Source organism: Cavia porcellus, unplaced genomic scaffold (assembly GCF_034190915.1).
Source record: "Cavia porcellus strain 051 isolate PalLab524CR breed Dunkin Hartley unplaced genomic scaffold, mCavPor4.1 scaffold_2, whole genome shotgun sequence".
NCBI lineage: Eukaryota > Metazoa > Chordata > Mammalia > Rodentia > Caviidae > Cavia > Cavia porcellus.
Genome location: NW_026947485.1, coordinates 111,302,035 through 111,320,541, shown reverse-complemented (window position 1 = coordinate 111,320,541; position 18,507 = coordinate 111,302,035).

Sequence of the window (18,507 nt, the reverse complement as noted above, 5' to 3'; positions counted from 1 at the left end):
AACATAGCACTACTTGGCCCCAACTTTACAGGTCCTTTCTTTCTGGACAGGGGGCAAATTTTTCAACTTAGGTTTTGTTCCTGATTCTTACTGGAGATTTGATTAAAAGCAACCAGAAGAACTCATATCACAGCTTGAACACTCTGCTGCCTTGAAATTTCCTCTTCCCCACCAACTAGCCATCTAGTTATAGTTCCTTTGCCATCTTAAATTTCAGCCTGATACAAAGTTTTAGGATATGGACAAAACATAGGCAAAGTTCTTTATTGCCAGAATGAAATTGCAAGGATTCTAGTCCAATTTCCAATACAGTCCTCATTCCTATCTCACACCTCTTAAGCTTACCCTTTACTCTTCACATTCCTATTAGCATTCCAGTCTTCCAGTCAAGCTCCAACCAGAATCACCTATCAAGCTTTACTACAACATTCTAGCCTTTCTCTAGGTGACATCTCTAAACCTTTCCAAACCCCTCCAAAAATGAGTTCCAAAGATTTGTAAACTCCAAGTACAGCCACAACAATGACTACACTTCTCTGGTACCAATTTTTGTATTAACTTTTCTGTTGCTGAGACAAAATACCCAATATCAATTATAAGAAAAATTATGTGATAATTAACCTGTTCTGATTTCACTTATCATTGTTATCTCAAGGTGCATCCATTTTCCTATAAATGACTCAAATTTATTTTTCTTTAGGGATTAATAGTACTCCATTGTGTGTGTGTGTGTATATATATATATATATATATATATATCACATTTATCTATTAATCTGTTGATGGACATATATATCATTTCCAAGATTTAGCTATAATAAATTCTGCTGCTATAAACATTGGTAGGCCTGTATCACTGTAATATAATATATTGAACTCTTTTTGAAAAGACAGAAGGATTATAGTTTGGTCAAATGGATTTTCTAGTTTTACTTTTTGTAGAATCTTCATAATGATCTCTCTAGTGGTTGTGTTTACATTCCCACCAACAATATAGAAAGATTTCTTTTCCCCCACCCCTTTGTCAACATTTCTTACTATTTGATTTTTCTTTCTTTCTATCTATCTATCTATCTATCTATCTATCTATCTATCTTTCTTTCTTTCTATCTTTTGGAGACAAAGTCTCACTGTGACATTCAGGCTGGCCTTGAGCTTACTTTGTAGCCCAGGATAGTCTCAAACTCACAACAATCCTCATGCCTCAGCCTCCTGAATGCTGAGATTATAGGCATGTGCCACCACACTTGGCTATAATTTGATTTTTTGATGGCAATCATTATTCCTGGAGTAAAGTAGAATCTCAGAATTGCTTTGGTCTTCATTTCTCTAATGGCCAAAATTTTTGAACAATTTTTTCATGTACTTTTTAGCAATTTATACTGAAAAGTGCATTCAGTTCAAAAAGTGCATTCAGTTTTAAAAATGTGTCCCCTTCATTTTAGGGGATCTAATTTTTTGAGTTCTTAATATATTCTAGATAGTTAGTGCTCTATCCAAGGAGTAACTGGAGTAAAAAGATTTTATTGTACTATTTTCTTGTTACTGATTCCATTTTTCCCCCTTTCTGCTTTTCATGCTGGTTGGGTGTATTTATTCTATTAGTATCTTAGGTCTTAAAATTGGATGCATTCTTTCTGTCTAGCACAATAGTGAACTCATGGCATACAGGCCAAAGTAGGTTTTTGTATCAATGAAAGCTCCAAAAGCTTTGCCATCATTGGTCTACTATATTCTTGAGTATCCTTCATTTGGTGGTTATGAATTTTTAGATGTGTTCCTTATCATGGAAAATTCTTATTTCTCAATCAGTTTTGAAAGATAGTTTTGCAGGCTTCACCAGTATTGGAAGTTTTTCTTTTAGGTTTGAACCACTTCACTCTAAGCTCTGCTGGCCTTTAAATTTTGTAGTAAGAAGTCTGCTGTAATTATAATAGTTTCATCTTTTTAAGTAATTCATTGCTTTTGTCTAACAGCTTTGAAGATTCTATCTTTTTGAGACTTTTGAGATTTTGCCTATGATAACATTATGGAGTTCTTGTCTGATCATGGCTATTTGAGGTTTTACATGTATCACTTATAAATATGTTATATTCTTTTTGTATATTTTGGGAATTTTTCAACTAGTTCTGTATATGGCTTCTTAATGTCACTTGTACTGACTTCTGATTTTTACCAATATCAGTTAATCTTAGATTAGTCTTCTTTGTATCATCTAGCAGATGTTGGGTTCATTTTTCATGTTCTCTGGTGTCAGCTTTAGGGGAGGTAGGAGTTTGGGGAAGAATTTTGTAGCCGTCTCTTTTCATGTTTCTATTACTCATCTGGTCTACAGCCATTCCACCCTGAACACTCCTAATCTCATCTATTGTTCATTTGTTTTTCAGTTATTTTGAGTTTTACCTGTCAATTATAGTATAAAGATCTCTTTAGTTTGCTTTTCACTGATGCAGTCTAGGTGTTATGGTTTATGTCTGGATGTCCCCCTATAGCCTCATGTAGTCATAAGTGGGCTTTTTCAGAAGTGGCTGAATCTAGAGTGTGATGCTTGGATTAAGGGTGTACAATAACTAAATTAGTCTACTGATTAGTTTGGCATTGACTTAATCCTGGTAGCCTAGAAAGAAAATTAAAGGAGCACAAAAATACCGCCGAGGTCCCTTGCTTGTCTGCTTTTTCTATCTTCTGTTTGCCATAAACTATTTCTCCTCTGTAATGCCCTTCTGCCAAGCCACTCTGCCATATAGACAGCCTTTTTTACACTGAAACCTTTACAAACGATGAGCTATGTTCCAGGTATGATAAAAGTAACTAAGACACTGGGAATCACTAACTACATGCCTTTCCCTCTTCCAATATCCAACTACTTCTGTTTATTTGGGAGGGGAGTTCATAGTATGATTGATCCAGTACTTTGTTCTCCAGGAATGGACCACGTACTGTTAATAACAAATGCAATCCAGATATTGGCATAAAATGAAAACCAGATAATAGTAATGACTGTGCCACTCTGGCAATAGCAACAACATCAACAACAATAGCATCAAAGACAAACTGGATATTAACATAGCATAACATCAAATAATTTAGCACCCTTAATTACAGAGAAAAGATCTATAATTGCAGTACAAACACTAAAACACTAAGACAAACCAAATATTGACATGCAGTATTTATTAACATGTTCATAGAATGACCATAACTCATATATCTCACTGCCAAGTGGCACTGATTTAATTTGTATATCTTGCTGCCAAACAATTCTGATTTGAATTTGATCATCTGATGCTACATAGCTAACCAGAGTATGCTTTTTTTGTTAACATAAGACACTAAAACAAACACAGTCATTGTTATATCATGAGCTTAGATTATGACTAAGCTCAGTGATAAAATTTTATTATTCCTTTATTGTTCCTTGGTGATTTTTTTTATCTTGGGGGTGTATTTGTAAGTGATACAAAAATTTTATATACATACATGTATAGTATAACTTCTTCAATTTTCAGTTTTAAGGCTTTTTAATATAAAATTTGTTTCTCAGAATATCAAACACAGAAAATGAGTAGTTCATCAGAAAAATCTTTAATACTCTATGATTATATCTCATCAGAAGAAAAATCCATGACTTATCTATTATTCTTCAACTGAAATGAATTAGAGTTAGGATTAATCTGTAGTTTATTCATTCAATGAATATAGTGTGAATTTGGATATGTAGATCAAAAGGAATAATGATAGCCAATAATAGAAAGAAGTGACAAGATGAACACATGGAACACAAAATGCAGAACTTCTAATAAATATTAATAACTATGATCCTTTTGCATTATATAAATTATTCATATCTGATAATATGCTCAAAATTATAGTTGAAAAAACAAATATGCCATACACTACAGTTTTAGTGTAAAATGAAGAAAACATGTTATAATTAGTGAGATGAAAATTTTTATAGGTATACTGTTAATTATGGGAATAGTACCATTATCAGATACAATAAAACCCTGGATTGTAACTTGTTCTGCAAGTTTTCAACAAGATGAGCAAGCATTTCTAATAGATTTTAATTGATGTGACTGATGTCTTGCAATATATGTAGTTTGTGACACTGAGTATCACATGATCACAATTGAGCCAATGGGTTTGCTCTTTATCTCTCAATGTGAAACTCTGGGTTATCCAACAATGAGTTATGGACATCTCATCTGCAGAAGAACAGGAGAACAAGGCAGAGGAATCTCTCACTTCAAATGAGATTAGAGAAATGTTTAAAATGTGAGGACCTGCTGGGGATACAGCTCAGCAGCACAGTGCCTTCCTAAATTAGATTACTGGTACAGAAAAAAAAGTGCATACCAGTGCTAGATTTTGTAGAATCTATTCTACAAAAAAATTCAAATAAGGCTATAGCAGTGCCAAGTGATGAATCTGTTTAACAACAATGCATTCTCACATTTCCACAAAATTCTCAAAAGGACGTAAAAACAATTATCATTAGATAGGTTCCTTGTTAAAGTTACATGAAAAAGAAAAAGGTTCCTTTGAGCCAATAGATAGCAGTAACTTTGTTAGTGTCTGAAAGCAGACATTAAGTATAGAGACCTCCATACTAGCAATAATAAACAAGCTAAAAGCTTCAGCATAAAAAGCAAACAAAAAACATATATAGAAATATGAAGACAAAGCAACAAAATGCTTCCAAATGCTCCTAACTGCACCAAAGCAGATTCATAGGGCGTTAAAGGAGAAGAAACCAAAAGCCACCAGCCAAATTATTCAAAAGAATATAAGGAGATAATAAAACACGTTGATACGACTCTTGGAGAGTTCAATGAACAGATAATGAACAGATAAACAGATAATGGGCTTAATTAGAAAAAGTGATCAGCAATATATAAAAGGCACTAATAAAAAGCTAGCTGAGCTAAACAAAAATTATATAAAAAATTAATGACCAGTATGGAAAAGAACTGAAGTTCATAGAAAAGATGCCAACCAGAAACTAAAAAGATTAAAAAACATACTGAAAATATGGGCAGCAGAAGTGACCAATTTAAGGACTAGAAGACAGGGCCTTTGTCCTTCTGCCCACCGGCCTTCCTTAGTCACTTTCCCTAAAGCGTCACTCTAACGCATTAACTTAGTAGATTCACACGGCTCACTGAATTCAGCAATCCTTTGCAGAGATTATTGGTGCCTCCCATGTAGGTTCCTACTGGATAGTGGACAGTGGGCATGACACTACCACTGTTTGGGGAAAGAATGGGCAAGTATTTCTGGGTCAGATTGGTCTTTTCTCTTCCCAGGGTCCCACCACTCACAGACAATGCTTGTTGACACAGCCCCTGGGAATTGTGGGCTCATTTTCAAACTGTGCACAGGTATCCTCTCCTATACCATTCATGGTTGTCAGTTTCTCTGATGTTGATGTCTTTCTTTCCTGATGGGAAGGGTAGAAAGACTGAGAACCTGTTCCATCATCCTGGCTGTCTTCTCTCAGGGGACTCAAACCTATCTCAAAATGGTGTGTGCACCAGATCTGAGTGTATGGGGTTATGTGGCCCAGCAGTCCAGCCTCCTTTTATAAACTGCCCTGATACAGGATTTTGGTTCAGTGAGCCTCTTTGTGTTCGCTTTCTTATGTCTGACTCTCTTTACTACCCCTGGCTCAGTGTACCTGCTTTCCTCCAGTGCATGAATCAATGCCCCCTTCCCTTCCTACCAAATATGACTGAAATGAAGGGAGGGTAGGACTTACCTACCCTACTCTCAAATGAAACTCTCCTAATACTGTTTTGGTGAAAAGCTTTCAGAGACACTAAACTTTATTTTGGTCAATAAGATTATTGTTATGGACTAAGAAATGATGGTCAATTAATGCCAGCTGGATTACCTCTGCATGGCACTGAGCATAGATGCTCTACTTGAGGAAAGTTGCCAGCATAAATAAAGATTTGGAGAAGGAGAAGGAAGGTGTGAATGTGTTGTTGCGTTGAGGCATTGTGGGTTCTCCTACAAGTCGCTGTTTGAGCCATTGGTTCTCCTGGAGAAGCTTTGGGCCTCATATCGAGCATTGCTTCCTAGCTCCGGAGGGGAAGACGTGTGCCACTTGATCTTCAGGATGAACTCGTCATGCTGGCTTCCTGGCAGCATGCTTGTCGGAGGAGGAGCTCAAGAACTCTGTGTCACTGAGGATGGCTGTGGTGCCTTTCAGGACAGCCCTGGTCTTTGTTGTGAGTGTCACTTCTTGGCTCCAGCATAGAACCCTCAACCTTCCAGCACAGTTCCTTCACCATGCTGGCATGGACTTTCTGGATTCCACATGTGACCTTTTGACTTTCCTAGCATGGATTCATAAAAGAGACTGGTGTGAGTCCTTCTTGTGGGCTCTGGATCTCCAGTTGGACTCATGGGAGGCATTGTCACAAGCTCTGGGTATTAATTTGGACTCATGTGGGACATAGATGTGGAATTTAGGCCCTTAACTAAATATTCTATGTCTTTGGTGTTGCAGATATATTTCCGCATTTTCTTGTGTTAACTCCCAGTGACCATTATAAACTAATATTATTTTCTGATTCTAGTTGTTCTCTGCACAACCCCTAACTACAACAGTTATGATAGTATTAGTTTTGGTTACTGTACTATTTTAAAATAAAAACAATTCTAAGAGACTCAGTCCTGAATATAAAAATAAAGAGATTAACATTATTTTTATTTTAACATAATACACATAATACATTCATTCAGAACATTAAACCAAAGTTTAAGAATTCTTAAAAGGTACATAAAATTGAAATTTTTAAGAGAATTACAATTACAAAAATTGTGAATATTTACATTAGAAAAAATAGACTTCAGTTTAAATTCAACTGTATATAGTAAGAATTATGTAAGACATCTCAGGATATTTGGGTCTGCCTGCCTGCACCCTCAATTCTGGACACCTGGGGTGAGTGTCCCCGCATCATCCTGAGCCTGGGAAGGAGTTTAAGATCCTTGCTCCTGCTGGCCAGGGAAATTTGCGGCTTCCTGCTGCACTGGACCAGCTCAGCAGGGCTTAGGCCTGCCTGCTGCACCCCAGGGAACCTCTGTCAATCCAGGAAACTAGGCAGCCAGGGGCCCAGTAGCTGAGAGCATAGAAGAGGATTTCCAACAGGCCCAAGGGAAGCCTTGGATTAACACTTGAAACACAGAAATATAGGAAAATGACAAAACAAAAGACCAAAATACAATCTCAAGCCTCCAGCCCATCCCAAGAAAACTTAGGAGCTAGGTACATAGAAGAAAGCATGCCATATACCTGAAATAATAGCAACTGAAATAAAGAAGCAACTACAGGAAGCTTTAAAGGAATTCAAACTAGAAATAATCTCCCAGGTAAAAGAAGAAATGATAAAAGAAATGAAAGAGATGCTGAACATATCTAAAGAAGAGACAGTTAAAAAATTGGAGGAATTAAACAAAAAGATAGAATCCTTGGATGAACAATATAAGAAACAAACAGAATACAGGAAGCAGATGCAAAGAGATATACAGGAAATCAAAAATTCCATTCAAAGTTGTCAAAAACGCCTCAATGAAAATGAAAATAGAATTTCAGACCTCAAAGACAAGATTGCAGCTAGTGAACAAGAAAGAAAAGATCGTTTAAAAATAACAAGGAATCAGGAAATAACAATTCAAGAGCTGCAAGATGATGTAAAGAAAAACAACATAAGATTGATACAAATAAATGAAAAAGACAACATAAAGGATGTCAAGAGGATATTTAGAGAAGTAATGGCTGAAAATTATCCAAACATAAGAATGGAAACTTACATCAGGATCAGTGAAGCATATAACTCCAAATAGCCATAACCAAAATAAAACTACACCCAGACATATAATAGTTACCATCCCAGAAATCCAACATAAGAATATAATATTAAAAGCTGTCAGAGAGAAAAGACAGATCACCTATAAAGGAAAACCTATCAGAATCACAGCAGACTTCTCAGTACAAACAATAAAGGCAAGAAGAGCATGGAGTGAAGTGTTTCAGATCCTAAAGGAAAATGATTTCCAACCTAGACTGATGTACTCTGCAAAACTGTCCTTCAAAATCGATGGAGAAATAAGATACTTCCATGACAAAGAACAGCTGAAGAACTTCATGACCACCAAGCCAACCCTGCAAAGAATACTGAAAGACAGTTTAGATACACTTAGGAAAAAACCACTAAGCAAAACAGACAATTAAACAGAACAGAAAGATAAAGATGCAACAGCAGAAAGATAACATGTCAACAATAAGCCAATATATATAAGTTATAATCATTAATGTAAATGGTCTCAATGCACCAATTTAAAGAAACAGACTGGCAGAATGGATCAAGAAACAATATCCAACCATATGCTGTCTACAAGAAACCCATCTAACCCAAAACGATACTCACAGACTGAAAGTCAAAGGATGGAAAACAATACTTCATGCAACAAGAACCAAAAAAAAAAGCAGGAGTAGCTATTCTGATTGCAGACAATGTGAACTTCAAAACAATAATGATCAGAAGAGATAAAGAAGGTCATTACATACTGGTTAGGAGAAAACTTCAAGAGGAAGAGATAACAAACTTAAATATATACGCACCAAATTCCATAGCACCCAGTTATATAAAACAACTTTTAACAGAAATGAAAAACTAAATTAGCAGTAACACAATTATAACAGGAAACCTTAATACACCATTGACACCAAGGGACAGATCAACCAGGCAGAAATTCAGCAAAGAAATAACAGAACTGAATCACACCTGTGAACAAATGGACTTGATAGACATATGCAGAATGTTCCATCCAACAACATCAGAATATACATTCTTCTCAGCAGTACATGGGACATTCTCTAAAATATACCATATACCAGCCCACAGAACATATTTAAATAAATGTGAAAGAGTTGAAATTATCCCATGCGTGTTATTTTGGATCATAGTGCCATGAAACTAGAAATTAATGATAAAAGATACAGCAAAAATCCCACAAACACATAGAAACTGAATAACACAATCTTGAGTAATCAGTGGGTCACAGGAGAAATTAAAGAAGAAATTAAACAATACCTACAAGCAAATGAAAATACAAATACAACCTACTAGAATATGTGGGATGCAATGAAAGCTGTCCTCAGAGGAAAATTTATTGCACTGAGTTCCCACATCAGGAAAACAGAACGAATACAAATAAATAATGTGATGCTACACCTCAAACATCTAGAAAAAGAAGGGCAAGTCAAGCCCAAAGCCAAAAGAAGAGAGGAAATTATAAAAATCAAAGCAGAAATTAATGCAGTAGAGATTAAGAAAACAATGCAAAGAATCAATGAATCAAAGAGTTGGTTATTTGAAAGAATAAATAACATTGATAAGCCTCTAGCCAACCGTATTTTAAAAAGGGAAGAAAAAGCTCAAATTCATGCAATAAGGAATGAAAAAGGCAAAATCACCACAGACTCTGTAGAAATACAGAAGATCATCAACACCTATTTCAAAAACCTCTACTCTCATAGGTTTGGTAATACAGAAGAGATAGACAGATTACTATAAACATATGAAGTACCATAGCTAGGTCAGGAAGATGTAAAACTTCTGAATAACCCAATTTCTATTAATAAAATTGACAATGTAATTAAATCCTTACCTACACAGAAGAGCCCAGGCCCAGACGGATTCACTGCAGAATTCTACAAGAAATACAAAGACTTACTGCTGACACTCCTCAAACTCTTCAATGAAATTGAAAGGGAAGCAATCCTTCCTAAGTCATTCCTGGAAGCAAATATTACTGTAGTACCAAAACCTGAGAAAGACCCAACTAAAAAAGAGAACTACAGGCCAATCTACCTAAAGAACACAGATGGAAAAATCCTCAATAAAATATTGGTAAACAGGATGCAGCAAATCATCAAGAAATGATACACCATGACCAAATGGGATTCATCCCAGGCATGCAGGGATAATTCAACATACGTAAATCAAAAAATATAATCCACCATATCAATAAAGCCAAAAGTAAGAATCACATGATCATTTCTATAGATGCAGAAAAAGCTTTTGATAAGGTCCAACATTCATTCATGACAAGAACCCCACAGAAAATTGGAATAGATGGTCTTTATTTCAATATGATAAAGGTCATCTATGACAAACTAACAGCCAGTATCTTCTGGCCAAAACCTGAAGGCCTTTACTTTAAAATCAGGCACAAGACAAGGATGTCCCTTATCACTGCTCCTATTTAATATAGTACTGGAAATACTAGCCAGAGCAATTAGACAAGAGAGAGAAATAAAAGGCGTAAAGATAGGAAAAGAAATTAAATTATTATTATTTGAAGATGACATGATACCCTACATAGAAGACCCCCAAAACTCCATTGACTCCTAGATATAATAAATAAATTCAGCAATGTGGCTGGAAACAAAATCAATACTCAAAAATCAATAGTATTTCTATTCAATAACAACAAAATCACTGTTAGAGAAATAAGAGAAGCCACACCCTTCACACTAGCAATCAAAAAAGTGAAATATTTAGGAATTATTCTCAGGAACGAAGTGAAATATCTATGTATGAAAAATTATAATACACTGAAAAAAGAAATTGAAGAGGATCTCAGAAAATGGAAAGACATCCCTTGCTCATGGATAGGAAGAATAAATATTGTGAAAATGGCCATTCTCCCAAAACTGTTATACAGATTCAATGCATTCCTGATAAAAATACCTCGTAGATCAACATACTCTCCTAAATTATCCTAAAATCATTAAAATTCATCTGGAGCGAGAAAAGACCTAGAATAGCAAGGACAGTTCTAAGCAGCAAAGGCAAGGCAGAAGGTATCACAATCCCTTACTTGAAGTTATACTACAAAGAAACAATAGTAAAATCAACATGGTACTGTAAACAAAATAGAGTCGAAGATCAATTGAATAGATTCGAAGATACAACCACAACTACAAACACACTCAACCACCTTATCTTTGATAAAGGGGCAAACATGTAACATGTTCACTGGAAGAATGACAGTCTCTTTACTAAATGGTGTTGGAAAAACTGGCTCTCTGTATGCTGAAAACTAAGACTAGATCCATGCCTATCACCATGTACTAAATTAAAATCTAAATGGATCAAAGATCTGAATATTAAAAAAGAAACACTAAATCTATTGGAAGACAAGTTGGGTAAATCCTTGAAGATATAGCGGTAGGTAGAGAATTCGTGAACAGGAATCAAACTGCACGGGAAATACTTCCCAGAATCAACAACTGGGATCATGTCTTATTAAAAAGTTTCTGCACCTCAAATGAAATCTCTAGCATAGTGAAAAGAAAACCTACAAACTGGGAAACAATATTAGTGAACTGTCCCTCAGACAAAGGACTTCTGTGTAAAACATACAAAGAATTAAAAATTCAAGGATCCAATCCAAAAATGGGCATCTGAGATGAATACACAATTCTCAGATGAAGAAATACAAATGGCAAATAATTACATGAAAAAATTTTCATCCTCACTACTCATTAGAGAAATGCAAATTAAAACCACACTGAGATTCCATGTCACTCCAAAAAGAATGGCCAAGATCAAGAAAATGATCAGCAACAAATGCTGGAGAGGCTGTGGTGTTATGGTTTGAAAACTGGTGGTGAACTTAACACCAGCTGGATTACATCAGCATGCATTGAGAGAATATGCTCCACCTGAGGACGGTTGCCAGGATAAATAGGTGGAGAAGACGGGAGATGTTGAGAGGGATTGAGGCGTTATGGAGGCATTGTTGATTCTCCTACGAGTTGCTGTCTGAGCTGTTGGTTCTAGAGAAGCTTTGGTCTTCACATTGAGCATTGCTTCCTGGCTCCGGAGGGGAAGACATGTGCTGCCTGGTCTCCAGGATGAACTCATCACGCTGTCTCCTGGCTCGTACCTGACTGTGCTTGTTGTCAGAGGAGCTCGGGGCCTCTGTGTCGCTGAGGACAGCTGTGGTGCCTTTCAGGACAGCCCCGCTCTTTGTTGTGAGTGTGACTTCTCGGCTCCAGTGTAGAACCCTCATCCCACTAGCACAGCTCCTTCATCCTGCTGGCATAGACTTTCTGGTTTCCACCTCTGACCCTTGGGTCTTCCCGGCTCGGATCCGTAAAAGAGACTGGCATGAGTCTTTCTTGTGGGCTCTGGACCTCTAGTTGGACTCGTGGAGGCAGTGGCCTGAGCTCTGGGTTTTTATCTGGACTCATGTGGGACATTGCTGTGGGGTTTAGACTTTTGACTAATTAATCTATGTCGGTGTTGTGGATAGATTTCCTGCATTCTCCTGTGTTAACTTCTGGTGACCATTATAAAAATATTATAAACTCCATGTCCTGATCTGAATTGTTCTCTGTGTACAACCCCTGACTACAACATGTGGGGAAAAAGGAACTCTCCTGCACTGTTGGTGGGAGTGTAGACTGGTGCAACCATTGTGGAGGTCAGTCTGGAGATTTCTCAGAAAGCTGGGATTGGAGGTCTTATTTGTGCTAGCTATTCCACTTCTAGGCATATTCCCAGAAGAACTGAAAACATCATACCACAGTGATATATGTGCACCCATGTTTATAGCAGCACAATTTGTAATAGCCAGATCGTGGAAAAAACCTAAGTGTCCATCAACTGTGGAATGGATAAAAAAGTTGTGGTATTTTTATACAATGGAGTACTACTCAGCTATAAAGAATGATCACATTGAGATATTTATAAATAAATGGATGCAGCTTGAGACCATATTCATAAGCAAAATAAATCGAACTCACATGTATAAATACTGAATAATTTTCCTAGTATAAGAAATGGTAAGAATACATAAAAGTATGTGGTAATCATGATTCCCCATTATATTGCTTTGAAGCCTTATAATGTTTTCATTCATTAATTGGAATGGTTTTATTCTGGGTTGTATGATTTTATTGTCTGTGATGGTATGAACAGCTATTTTGAAGAAAACAAGACACTATAATATCTAGTGATGATTTCATATCATCTTGTTTTTAAGTCTCACCAAGCTTTTTCTGTCTCTATTGGTTTTATCATGTTATATCTTATTGGATTTTATGTGATAGTATAAACAAAATTTTTATAGACAAGGAGATAATATAGAAACCATTGTTTTCTATTACTTTGTTCTGAATACTCTGTAATACTTTCATTCTCTTGAATGGTTTTCACTGTCTTTTTATGTTTGATACTATTTTATATGAAGGTATAATTAAATATTTCAAGGAAAGAGACATTATGGTAGCTACTGTTATGTCAGATTGTCTTGTGGCGAAACACTATGTTGCTTAAATTGTTCTGATCTGTGTTATGTCCTCTTTTATTTTAATCTTTTTTTAACATAAAATTTAAAACAAAAAATTATGTATGACAGTACTCGATTCCCCACACTGGGAGGAGGGACTTTGTACCACAACTCTACACACAGCTAAACCAGCCCTTGTTAGTCATTTTTTCCACAGTTACAGTGCCATGCACTGAGCCTGGCCCAGAAGGCAGCGAATCAACATATCTTCAGCATCTGGCTGCACCTAAGCACCCGAACCAGAACCGTACTGCCCGCCACACTAGCAAATCTAACTTCCCCACCCCAGTTTCCCAACACAAGTTTCAAACCACGTAAATTAACGTTTGTTAATTTAACTTTGTATTTTAACTTGCGGTAAGACACCAAAAAATAAAAACAAAATCAAACGTAAATTGTTTATTTAGCAATTATGCTACCCGAGTATGCCCTATCTTAGGCCTCAAATATATTAAATTTTTGCCAATAGCAAGTTAGAGGAGGGCGTTAAAAAAACGCTTGCATACTGACAGGGCTTTTGTGGATGCCACACTCCTCACCTTAAGCCAAACAGCCAACTGGGGAGCGGTGTGACGCGCGACTGTGCGAGCGAGAGGGCCGTGCTGCTGCCGCGCATCCTCCACGGAGCCCGCCACTCAGCGCCACTCATCGGGAGCGGGAAGGCCGCGAGGCTGGGCCTTCCAGCAGGAACCCGCGGTGGGCAGCTCCGGTCCTGAGGTACGGTACTGCAGGAGGCCGCCAGATGGCGCTGTGCACATCGCGCGCAGGCGCGGAGTGGAGAGCAGCGCAGCCCGCTGGCGCCTCTTTTGAACCACAAGTGAGGAGCAACAGACACGCAGCTCAGAAGATTCTGGAAGGCGCGGGATGCCCTTGGTGTGCTGACCCAGGCCGAACCGCGCATGCGCCGGGGCCTGCCTCGCCTGCGCATTTGGAGGACCGGTTGGTGGCCTTGCTTAGTCCTTCGCCTCTGCTCCCAGGACACAGCAGGTGTGAGCTATCCGCCCAGGTGAACAGGCTGCCGGTGAAGTGCCCTGCGCGCTTTCCCGCAGACTCTCCCATACTGCATTGAAGGTTGCTCCGTGGGAAAGCCCATAGGGGCCGGGATACCCGGGTGCAGTGGAGGGGGTGGCACAAAGGACGCAGATCCATGGGATCCTTTGGGTCAGAGGACGGGCCGCTGTCCCTGGAGCCTGCTCTGCTTTTCATTCTTCCCCATCACAGAAACGAGTGCAGCTATTACTCTGTGTTAAGTGGAGGTCAGCCTATTATTTATGAAGTGCCTATTGAGTGCTGTGTCCAGGTTGCTAGGACTTAAAGGAGCCCATCACCCGGGTTTAGGCCTGACTTTAAGATGGGAAGGAAGGGGAATTTGAAAGGCAAAATGTAATGAACTGAAAGATGGACTCTTAATTGACCTTTGAGGTCAAGGGTCAGGATCAGAAAAAGCTTCCTGGAAGATGTGGAGTGTGAATAGGCTGTGAAACGTGGAATGCTTTCTGTTACGGGAAGCTGCAAAAATCAAAAAGAAAGAGAGGCAGAAAATGTAAGAATTTAATCCTGTCATACTTGAGATTTACATTGGAGAGTGCTGGGTAGGGCTTATGTGGGGAAGTGAGCTGGAGAGTCACTGGCCTCACTTTCTGATAGGGCTGAAGACACAGAAACACCTGTTTACCTTAGAATAAAAGGCATCAAGGACTTACTCATGTTGACTTACTGGACCTCATGGATGTGGTTTTACTGTGCATAAGTAAGTTCAAATACATCGTAATTAATTCATGAGTAAGATAATTGCATTGCATTGTGTGTATTAGATATAAAATGTGAAAATATGCTGGTTTTCATAACCTGTTTTCCCCATTTGATTTTTATGTACCAAAGTCTAAGAAAAAGACAGGTGAACCCAAATATTTCTTGACCTCCAGGAGCAGGCTATGATTTAAGACTTAGTCTGAAAAGTAGTGGGTGATTTAGTTTCATTTCCTTTGAAGGACATATATAAATGCACAGATGAGAAAATATTTTTCCAGGCCTCTTATTCTAGTTTTTGGTTTTGGAAAAAAGGTCACAGTTAACTAAAAGATACTAATTTTCAAATGTGTCATGTAATGGAATACCTAAAGTCATGATGTTTATTTTATAGAATGCTGTGAACTACTCATGTATCATAATTAAGTGATTTTTTTAAAAAATTCTAGTTTTTCCTAGTACCATTAAAAGATGGCTGGTGCTTATATTTAATAAATTTGTATTGTCACAAAAATGCCTTAATTTATTGTAAATTTAGGGGAAACTAATTCTTTGGCAGAATAACCTAATTCAAATCCGAGAACTCCAGAGGATCGTGATTTAAGAAACACAGAGAGTTCAGAAAGAACTCCCTTCAAATGATGTGAGAACAGATTAACTGAGATAAGGCTAAAATTGGACTCTGGACTGATACTGAAATTTCAAACTAGGCAATTGCTGCATATTTTTGTGTTACCCTGAACAAATTGTTCTTTAGGTTTTTATTAAAATGATGTTTTGCTGGATATTATTGTATTATGATTGATAGTGTGAGATACTAGGAATTCTGCCCTTTGTAATCAAGATAGTAGTGCTTTTGGTTGCATCTTTTACTTAAATCATTTTAATTGCAAATACAAATAGTATATGCTAAAATCTATCAACCTAGCATCCCTGTTGAAAATCAAATTTTAAGATATTATATCACATCTGTTATCATAGAGACATCAGTCACAGGTAGATACTTGTAGAATATAAATTGGACTTTTTTAGCATGGTTACAGATGCCAAGCTTGTCTAAGAATGGATCTACAAAACCATATTTTTTTGTTTTTCAAAAGTCCAAGTGACACTTCTATATGAATGTTAAATTTGCACATAACATAAAATCTGCTTTAGGAAGTTTGATTTCAGGATTCACCATATTCAGTACAACAATACTAAATAATTAGCTAAACTCCGAGATTTCTAAATGCCAAGAAAGGGACAAACATTTGTGCACATAAAATTGCCTTCTGTTTCTATAGATGAGAAAAGGTAGCTTTAATTTTCATGCTTTGACATGAACTTTTAGGTTGTTCAATGGAAATATGGTTAATCCTTAATTTACTTACCCTTTAGAAAAAGCTTTAACTGCAAGAATTGTAAATTAGTGATATCTTCAAAGAAAAGATTATGCTTAACTTTTGGAGCCAGTTTTGTAAGACAAAAAGTTGAATTGCTGGGGCTGGGGATTTAGCTCAGTGGCAAAAGCACCTGCCTTGCAAGCAGGCAGTCGTGAGTTCAATCCCTGGTACCAAAAAAGACAAAAAAAAAAAAAAAAAAAGATTTTCTTTAAAAATAGTATATGAAGTTATATTAAAATATTTCAAGGAAAAAGACAGACACTATGGTAACTACTATTAAATCAGGTTATTTGGTGGTGAAGCACTAGGTCACCGAAACAGTCATGCTTTGACCTGTATTGTTATGTTGTTATGTCCTCTTTTATCTCAATCTCTCCCTTATTCATTAAAAAAATTAGTTATTTTTTATGGTTTTTTTAATTAAGGGGAAAAATAAAAAAATTAGCAGGATATATTATAGTAACTTTTTTTGATTTCCTATTAACTTGTTTTGAAGTCCTGTAATACTCCCACTATCTTGTTTTGACTGATTAGACTCTGTTCCATTCTGTATGATAGTATGAAGTTTGGGGGTATAGGCAACTACTTTGAAGGCAGTAAGATTCACTAAGATGCCCATTCTGGTTTGACTATTATCTCCTTTGGAAGTCCTGTAATGTTTACAATGTTTAAGTTTTATTGATCTTGTTCTCTCCTGTTTTGTTCAACTTTATAATACCTAATGAGATAGACAATTCTTTTTAAGGAAACAAGAGGCATTATGGTAACCATTGTTGATAACCTTGTACTCTGTTCTTACATCATGTACTAAGTCTATACTTGGTTTTGATTGACAGCTTTGTTTTGCCATATTTGACTTTATTCTCTTCCAAAAAAAAAGTAATAAGAACTAAGGAGTAATAAAACCCAAAATGTGTAAATTTTGTTGTAAAAAAGAGAGGGGAAAAAAGTGCTCTAAAGGATACAACTGCAAGTGTGTTTAGGGGTGTTAAATAGCTGACCATATTAATGTTTTTGGTTGGATCATTGAACACAACTGTTTGCAGTCTCTCTGCTTGAATGTTCACTTTGTACGCTTTGATACTGTGACTTGAGCAACTATCTCTAAGACAATAATGTGTAATCTATTAACTGGTGATTTCTTACTGTTTTTTTTGTAGTTTTGTATTACTTGTAACCTTACACCGCTTTGTTTTGTTTTGTTTTGTTTTGTTTTTCTCTTTTTCCTTTTAAATAAAATTTTTTTAAAAAGTTGAATTGCTCAAGAAGATCCAATATTTTGATCTAACCATTTATTTTGTTTGGAATGATAGATGAACGAGTTAGGTACTTTCTCAGTCTGAAAAACAATACATTTTCATCTACAGTAATGTTTTATTTGATAATATATCTTTATGATTTTATTATCTGTAGAATATGCTACTGCTATTATTTTCTCTATTAGACAAAATATATAGATGTAGGCACCAGAAAGCCAGGTATACTCTTGAAGTTTGTCTCAGAAATTCTTGGACAATGAAAAGAAAATCTGAAATTCACCTTTTTCACTATTTTACTAGTGTTGTATTTAGTTCTGTGATATTAGTAAGAATCTCTAAGGGTGTTGACAGTGTTAGAGTCATTAAGCCAATGTGTTAAATAATATTTTTATTGATTAAACAAAAAATTTACCATAAGCTTAATTCTTTTCTGTTCCAAATCTACTGAAAAATTTAAGATACCTGTCACATGACTCACCTGAGTCTAAACATCCAGTCTAAATATTCCCATATCAATATTTTTAATGAGATCTTTAGTATCTCCTATTAGGACTGTTAAAATGGCCTCCTAATCTCCCTGCCTCTATAGAGTATCTATATTTAAGCTCATCCATTTTTTCATTATGCTATAAGGCTTTATAGTTTTGGGGAAAGAGAGTTACTATGCATTTTAAATAAATTCCTAGGCATTTTGAAAAATTTTAAAGTGTTTTATAAAAGCAATCTTTTCGTATCAT